Raw genomic sequence first — 8,770 nt, forward strand, 5'->3', positions numbered from 1 at the left:
AACGTAATTGTACACCTAACCCTTAACTGTACCCCACAAAACCATAATAAAAAATACTGATTAATGAAAAAAAAATCTTTTACAGGCTTTATCCTTTTTCAGTGAGTCAATGTCTCTGTTGGGAATCCTCAGTACCAGTTTTTTATATTTCTCAGATAGATCAACCTTCACACATCTCCCCTGAAACCAAAGGACTTTTTTCAAACAGTGGTCAACCATCGCCATTGCATCTTCTCTCATCTCCATCTCAATAAAGGCCTGGCTTTTCATTCTCATCAATATATAATTCTTTATTTTCCCATAAGGCTCAGCAAGCTTGAGGACTGCACTGTCAGAATAGCCAGAATGGGGTAAATTGCTGAGATGTATCACACGTCCAAGCTCTTGCTTTTGATCAAACTTCTGGTTTTCCTTCGGGTTTCTTTATTCTTTTATATTTCTGGGATAAATGAACTCTCACTGGCTTGCCAAATACTAATGCTGGTGTGGTTGTGTAATAATCAACTGCAGCTTGAGCATCCTCTGTAGTTGCCATTTCAATAAATGCCTCATTAATTTTATTCAGAATCAGATGATTTGAAATGACTCCAAATGGTTCCACCAGCTGTAACTACTGATATCTCAAGTTTTTCCCTTGTTGAAAATCCATGATGTGAACAACTCAGCTAGTTTCCACTCTACCTTTTTGCATGTGTCTAGGTCCTTGTAGGTTCCCATTTCCAGCACCCAGATTTCCTCTTGTTCCAACTGCTGGTCCTCCAAGATGAAATGAGGGAGGTGGCGGTCCCAGAATTCCTGGTGCTGTGTTGGTAGATTGTTGTAACATGAATGGATCACCCATTGTGTGTCCTGTATCATTGTCAGGATTCCATTCTGGGTAGATTTCAAGAAGAAGCTGGCATCAGCGACTGTGACTTGCTCCATTGATATGTTGACTCCACTCCCTATTAGAATGAACTGGCAAATCACATATAGAGCACAGATGGGGATAACCCTTCGGTAAGAGTCCATGGAAGTCTTCAATATTGCTACTTGGAGGAGCACCCTTCTTTTTCTCAAAGAGAGATCTCTCTTGTAAGGGACCAGGACCACATCCCATTCATTCATACTCACTGACAAATTTATGATAGTTATGCAAGATCTCACCAAAAAAAGAATTATCCCTACACCTTTCTCCATCTCTTAATCTATCATCTTCATAATCCATTCTGTCATAATAACCAGATTCTTGAGAATGACTTCCATGGTCATAATCAAGCACTGGGTTGAGAGTAGGACCATGATCATCAAAACTATCTCTTCTAAAGTGCCTTTTTTCTTCCCAGTCATCCCTAGGTACTCTGCATGGTGGCTCCCGTGTAGCAGACCAGCCATCTCTACAATAACTCAATGTAGGGCCTTCTTCAGTTCTCCTCCTTTCAAGCTGTAAAAGGATTTGGAGCAAATTCTCAGGAGTAATCTTGTCCTCTGGATAATGACTCAGTTCATCTAAGTCTCTAGCAGACAGACCAAAGCTGGGCAAAATGTTACTGGCCTGGTCTGCATCTCCACGGTGTTGAGAAGATAAAGGGAGTAGACCTCTACTTCCAATGTTAAATATAGACTGCAAATTATGGGAAGAAGTACTAGCAGAAGACAATGCACTATGAGCTCCTTGTTGATTCAATGAAGAACTCATTCCATGATTCATTAAACTAGCAAGGCGTGCAGTACCCTGGTTCATCCTTCCAAGAGATGCTGGCATACTTAAAGACTGGGTTGCAGCAGCAAGAAGGCCTATTCCTGCCACAGACAGGTCACACCCATGACCCTGTGAGTCCCTACCAAGAGATGACTGCTGGAACGACTTGGACATTGTAGAACTATCTCTTGTCTATTTTATAGATTTTTGAAAATTGTTTTAAAGATGGCCAAAAAGAAAGCTCAAACTAGAAAGCTAGGTTAACTTTGCTTCAAAAAATGGTAACGCCAAGAAAAAGGATCAATAAGGACTGCAGAATCTTCAAGCTGAGAACCAGTGGCCAACTGTTACTTATTATCTTCGTGTGATACAGGGCTGCCAGACATCTGAGGTCCTAATGGAGGCAGGTTTCTCATTCAGATGAAGGAATCTGAAAACTCCACATGCAAACTGTCACCTGCCACTATTCCTTTCTTCAGATGGATGAAGGAAGCCCTACTTTCATGTCATACTGGAGTTGCATCTGCCACAGTTGGCCATTCCACACAAGCTTGGAGCTCAGTGGGGCCAACACGAGACACTTTTCAACTGTTCAGAAGAGTTTTCAGACTCATCAATTTTGATGCCTTTTAGTGTGTCTGCCATTCTCTCTTTCCCCTCTTTCACATTGGCAAAACTTTTCTCTTTGAGAACTGTTTTCATCTGGGAAAACAAAAAAAGTTGCTGTGGGTGAGATCTGGTGAATAGGGAGGGTGGAGCATGGGGTCATGCTGATTTTGGTCAAAAACTGTTGGACACTCAGCGGAGTATGGGTGGGTGCATTGTGGTGAAAGAACCAGTCACCTGTTTGCCACAGCTCAGGATGTTTCTTCTGCAAATTGTGACACAACCTTCTTGAAACTTTCAGGTAAAAACTGTATTTGACCATTTGATCCAGAGGAACAAATTCCAAGTGTACTACAAGAGGACCACCCTCCAAAAAATAATTCTTTGGGAGGGGGGTTCCTCTCTTATAAGCTCCCACTAAAAGTTCTCCTTCTCCACCCATGTGCACTGCCCTTTATCCTTAATTTCCTGTCCCTGATCCACTAAATGATCTAATGGAGCCTCTAGGTCCCTGATTTTAACACTGCCCCTCAATGTCCAGCTCCATCTCCTCAGCCTCTGCATTTCCTCATATTTCCTCAAAAAAATCCCTGGGCTCTTCTTTTTTCCCTGGATGACTTACAAAAACTCTCTAGCATGATCTTAAAGCCCAAGGCAAACAAGTCATTTGCGTAAAAGTTGATAACCAGGAAGCAGATCCGAAACACACACCAGGAGTGTGAAACAAGACTCAGCCCATCTTACTGTTCCTTAACCCTCTCCTGTTTCCTAGGGTTTTGTAATCAGACACAATCAGTTCCAAATCTCCCTATGGAAAGTTCACTGTACATGTATTCTGGTCCCCTGTATCAAAGAATTCATGTTCCCTGGAAGCAGTAGATATTTTAAATTATAAATCTCTTTTGCCCCCACTTTCAGAAGTTTAGAAAAATTAGAAAGGTTAGTGACCATTGGTAACCCTGTGAGTGGGGGTCTTGACAACTAAGGGTGTACTTCCCTTTTGTGTGTGTATGGTGGTTATTATACCAGTTATTATATAGGCCACACAGCTTCTGGGGGATCCCCCTGGGATCCATCACAGAGAAAACAGATCACTGGAGTCACTTCCCACCCTTCTTGTAAATGTTGAGAAGGTAGCTCAGCTACATGCTGGTATTCAGGATCAGATAAAGGCAATATCAGAAGTGTTCCTTCCTGAGATAAGTTACTCTAAGGTTGAATTGTGTATCCAGAAAGAATAGGAACTCCCTAAGCCTTGTGTCAAGAGATTTATGAAAGCTTTTCAAGGGTCTACTGCATTAGATTCTAAGGCTTCAGAGCGAAGAAATCTTATTTCTACTCTGGTTGAAATTTTTTTTTAACTAAAGGGAAAATCTGAAATAGTAATATTGCTTAGGTTGGTTAGTCTCTAAGTCTTATAAAAGAAGCAGCTACACAAAACTCTCTGAAAACAGCTTGAAAGAAAAAAGAGGATAAAAAAGAGAATGAAATCAATAGTCCCTGCCTTACATCTGGAACCATTGTAGAAACAAAGACAAGCCTCTTCGAGTGACCCAAAGTGCTCTTTTACCTTTGGTCAATCATAAGGCTTTTCTGGTTTGCCTTTGTAAGTTTGCAAAAATTTCAGACAGCCAGAACATTGGAAAACTGCTTTGCTGTTCTTGAAAGAGGGAGGGGGAGGGGGGAGAGAGAGAGAGAAAGAAAGGAAGGAAGGAAGGAAGGAAGGAAGGAAGGAAGGAAGGGAGGGAGGAAGGAAGGAAGGAAGGAAGGAAGAACCCAGCTCCCACAGAAGGCTGGTTGTAACCTAAAAATGTACCATTAAACTTAAAATAGTGGGTTGGAAACTGGATTTTTAACTTGACACTTGTGGGTCTTTCTCTACTATTCATTCAGAGCATTTATCTCCAAATATTCTATCTTATTTCATACAAGCTTCTGGGGTTTCTGGGCAGCCTATATTCTTGTGCACATCTCAAGCCACCCCAGTATTCTTAGGCCCTCTAAACATCCACTATATCTTTCTTGCTTTTACCTCTACACCAGCAAAACTTTTAGGTAGAGATTCATTATGTAAGTTTAATGCTACCCAGAAAAAGTAATATGGTGGGAGTTTTTAATCTTTCTATCTTCAGACCAAACTTTAAACTCCCTACTCTCTCTCATGGAAACCCACCTAGACTCCTTCCTCTAAAGAAAATGCAAGATTAAAAGATGTCCCAGCTAACCGCTGGACTTCACATGTAAATGAAATTGGACTGGGACTGAGTACAGATCCTGTACACATTACAGGAAACCTCTCTCATCAGTAGTTCAGTGTCTCCTCATGAGATTTAAAGTGAGAAAGTGAACCTGTAACAGACTGCCTTTTACAGCAGGTGTGCTTGCTTTCACCACTTCACCCTGTAACATTCCAATCTTACCAGTAACACAACAATGAAAATTTGATTCTGACAAAAATCAAATCTATCCATTTCTACAAGATAGAAGAGTCATAAGCTCCTTTGTAATTTCCCTTTACCTTATCATCTCCAGTCCAGCTAATTATTCTTGTATAAATTCTTGCTGATGCAACCTGGTTCATGGTAGCAGACCTCTGCTCAGCTTTTCAATTCCTTTGCACCCTGACTCAGTTTTTCTTTGCATTTACATTTAGAGAGAGGCAATAAACATGGGCTCCATACTTCAGGGAAGTTGTGAGTTCCCTCTATATGCACTCAAGTCTTTCCAGCTTACTTGGATTCTGTAGCCTTTACCCAAGCCTACACCATGTGTAATGTACTAGCGACCTTAACTTTGTAAACAAACTAAACAGGCTGTTCTTTCAGACTCTCAGTGACTCTTAAAGCACTAGCCATAGTCTCCAGATCTGAACTTCTGTTGATGCAATCTTACTTAGGATGTGACATATTTCAGGGCACTCAAAAGATCATCCTGTAATGCTTTGAGAAATTTTTCCATCACTCTCTCAGAAATGAAATAATAGGTACATAAATGTTGAGGGCAGCCGACTATGGCCTGCAATGGATGCCTAATTCTGCTATGCTTGCTAAAGCACTATATGCCCTCTTCACAGATACCACTCCAAGCCCATTCTGTGGTCATCAGAGACATTAAATTTTGTCAAAACCTGAATGTTAGCATTGTCCATACTCCCTACTCTTGACTTACTTGATTTTGATAAATATGTTTACCTATATACTCGTGAAAATATTTGTATTACTACAGGTATTCTAGGGTAACTCTTTGCCTCTCAAACATTCTGTAGCATATTCCTCATGCCAGTGAGATACTGTGGCAGTAGGCAACCCTCCATGCCTGCATGCACTTCAGCTGCTGCTGCCTTAATTGCTAAAGCCAGCCATCTTCCCTGAGGCTCCTTTATTCTCCACTGTGTTCCCCATGCTGTATCTGCTCTTTCATAAGTTCTAAAGACACAGCAACTCTCTACACAAGGACTGGGCTCCTATGAGCAAGTCCCATTCACCCACCTCTTCACCATCTTAGGTCTTTGCAACACTTTAAATCTTGCCTCACACCTACCTGTCCCCTTGATGGAAATCCTCACTCCATTGTACATGATTGCCTCACAGCTATAGAAATGATTTAAAAGTCATGAGAAGATCTCTCAAACACTCCTTTATAGAGCCCAGAGGGTCCTTCTAGTTTGTGGTGGCTCTTGTGTATGAAACTTTAAGGGAAACATAGAAATATACTTTTGATGTTTGTCCCCTCCAAATCTCATGTTGAAATGTGATACCCAGTCAGAGGCAGTGTCTCATGCCTGTGATCCAAGAACGTTGGGAGGCTGAGGCAAGAGGATTGCCTGAGCCCAGGAGTTTAGGACCAGTCTGGGAAACATGGAGATAACTCATCCCTACAATAATTAAACAATTAGTCAGGCATGGTGGTCCTCACTGCTTCTTACCACACTCCACAGAGACTTCATATATTTCCATCCCATGTTAGGCTCTTCTCACTGTTTGTTTATTGTCTGTATATTTAGTGGGTGGACTGAATTTTATCTTACTAGATGTGTCGATTCACAACAGTAGTGTGAGGTAAGAAACTGAGAAATCAGACTTTAGAATGCAAACAATGAAATGCCCCCAGAATGACTGGTCTCAAACTACAATCAGATAGCAAGACATTAATAGAAAGAATAAATAGAATTGAGGAGAAACAAGAGGAAAGAATGAAGGAGTTGATAACTGAAACAACAGCAATGAAGAGTACTGTGGATGAATTTGGAGTTGATCATACTCAGTGATTTATCACAGAAACAAAGAACAGATTTCTATATGTTCTCACTCATAAGTGGACCTTGAACAATTATAATGCTATAAGAAAGCAATTGGCAGTAGTGGGAAACTGTCACAGGAGGGGGGAGGGTCTTATTGGCAGTTGAGGGAAACTGCTAGGGGAGGGAGGGACATACCTCATCAGTAAGAGTATTTGCATAATTAATGTTTATACACCTATCCCTGAAATATACCCCACATTTTTATAATAAAAATTTTTTAAAGAGTACTGTGAATGAATTAAATAACAAACTGATGAGCATGAAAAGCAAAATTAACCAAGAAGAAGCATCTCAGAGCTTGAGGACCAAAATATAGAACTACCCAAGCTGTCAAAAGCATGGAAAAGAAGCTTAAAAAGATAGAAAAAAAACCTTCAAGAGATGAGTGATTGTTTCAAGAGGCCGAACCTAAGAGTAATTGACCTTCCTGAGGAAGAAAGAGAGACAGAGACCACTCTGGAACATTCCATGAAATGATTCAAGAAAACTTCACTCATCTCATCAGTGATGTGACCATTCAAACACAGGAGATACAGATAACCCCTGAAAGAAAACAAATGAGAAGACCAACTCCCAGACAAATAGTAATTAACCTAAACAAAGTAGGTATAAAAGGAAAAATCCTAAAAGCAGCAAGAGATAAAGGTCAGACTACCTACTGGGGAAGACCAATTAGAATAACAACAGATTTATCTACAGAAACACTTCAGGTTAGGAGAACTTGGAGCCCAATCTTCAAAGTTCTCAAAGAAAAACAATTTCAACCAAGAATAACCTACCCAGCTAAGCTAAGCTTCATTAGTGAGGGAGAATTAAAATCTTTCCCAGAATTTCTTTTTTTTTTCTTTTCTTGAGTTGGAGTCTCACTGTGTAGCCCAGACTGGAGTGCAGTGGCTGCTTCTGGCCACCGCAGCCTCGACCTGTTGGGCTCCAGCGATCCTTCCACCTCAGCTTTCCAAGTAGCCAGAATTTCAGGCGTGCACAACAATGCCCGGTTGATTTTTTGATTTATTGTAGAGATGAGGTCTCACTGCCAAGGCTAGTCTTGAACCCACAGGCTCAGGCAATCCACTCACCTCAGCCTCCCAAAGGTGCGGGATTACAGGCTGAGCCACCAAGCCCAGCTTCCCAGACTTTCAATCCCTAAGAACTTAAGCTGCCTCTAGACCACCTCTACAAGAAACACTTAAGAAAGTATTAAACACAGAAGAAAGTAGGAAAAAGTGACAATGGTCTTCACAAGAGTGTAGGAAAAAGATCGAAAACACACATGAATCAACCCAAAATTTTTTTAAAAAGACAACAAGCAAATAGGAACAACAAAAACTCCATAAGAACCTAATGACAGGGATAAACTCACACATTTCAATAATTAACATGAAAATGAATGGGCTGAATGCACCACTGAAAAGACATAGAATGGCCAAATGGTAAAATATCATGAGACAACAATACATTGTCTTCAAGAAATTCAACTCACCAGAAAGGACACTCACAGACTCAAAGTAAGAGGATGGGAAGCAAAATTTCAGGTGAGTGGAACACAAAAGAAAGCAGGAGTTGTGGTCTTAGTATCAGACAAAATACCCTTTAAGCTATCAAAAATTTTAAAAAGATACAGAAGGTCACTATGTAATGATAAAAGGTTCAATCTATCAACAAGAAATATTCATCCTAAAGATAGATGCACGCAACATAGGAGCACTAACTTTGATAAAGCAGCTTCTAGGAAACTTTAAAAAGCTATTGATTCTAATACTATCATAGCTGGGAACTTTAATACCCCACTCACAACCCTATACAAATCATCAAGACAAAAAAACAGCAAGGAGATATGGAACTTCAGTGACCAAATGGACTTAATTGATACTTACATAACACTCCACCCAACAATCACAGAATATACATTCTACTCATCACCACTGGGAATATACTCTAAGATTGACCACATCATTGACCATAGTCAAGCATAAACAAATTTTATAAGTTTGAAATCTGGCTGTGCACCTTCTCAGACCACAGTGAAATAAAAATAAATATGAACACCAACAAAGTTCCCCCCAAACCCACAAAGACATGGACACTAAACAGCATGATGCTAAGCAACTTCTGGGTGTACATAGAAATCAAAACAGAGATTAAAAGATACCTGGAAACAAATGAAAATGAAGAAACATCTTACC

At 40.4% G+C, this 8,770-nt stretch overlaps 1 pseudogene across 1 annotated transcript; it reads right to left on the minus strand.

The window, feature by feature from the left end:
• Positions 1 to 60: 60 nt before the first annotated feature.
• LOC103260249 lies at positions 61 to 2,249 on the minus strand (annotated as a pseudogene). The gene has a single exon (XR_504276.2). The product of XR_504276.2 is annotated as a matrin-3 pseudogene (transcript).
• Positions 2,250 to 8,770: the final 6,521 nt, after the last annotated feature.

The sequence above is a fragment of the Carlito syrichta genome, unplaced genomic scaffold, assembly GCF_000164805.1.
Source record: "Carlito syrichta isolate Samal-C Ts95f unplaced genomic scaffold, Tarsius_syrichta-2.0.1 Scaffold88838, whole genome shotgun sequence".
NCBI lineage: Eukaryota > Metazoa > Chordata > Mammalia > Primates > Tarsiidae > Carlito > Carlito syrichta.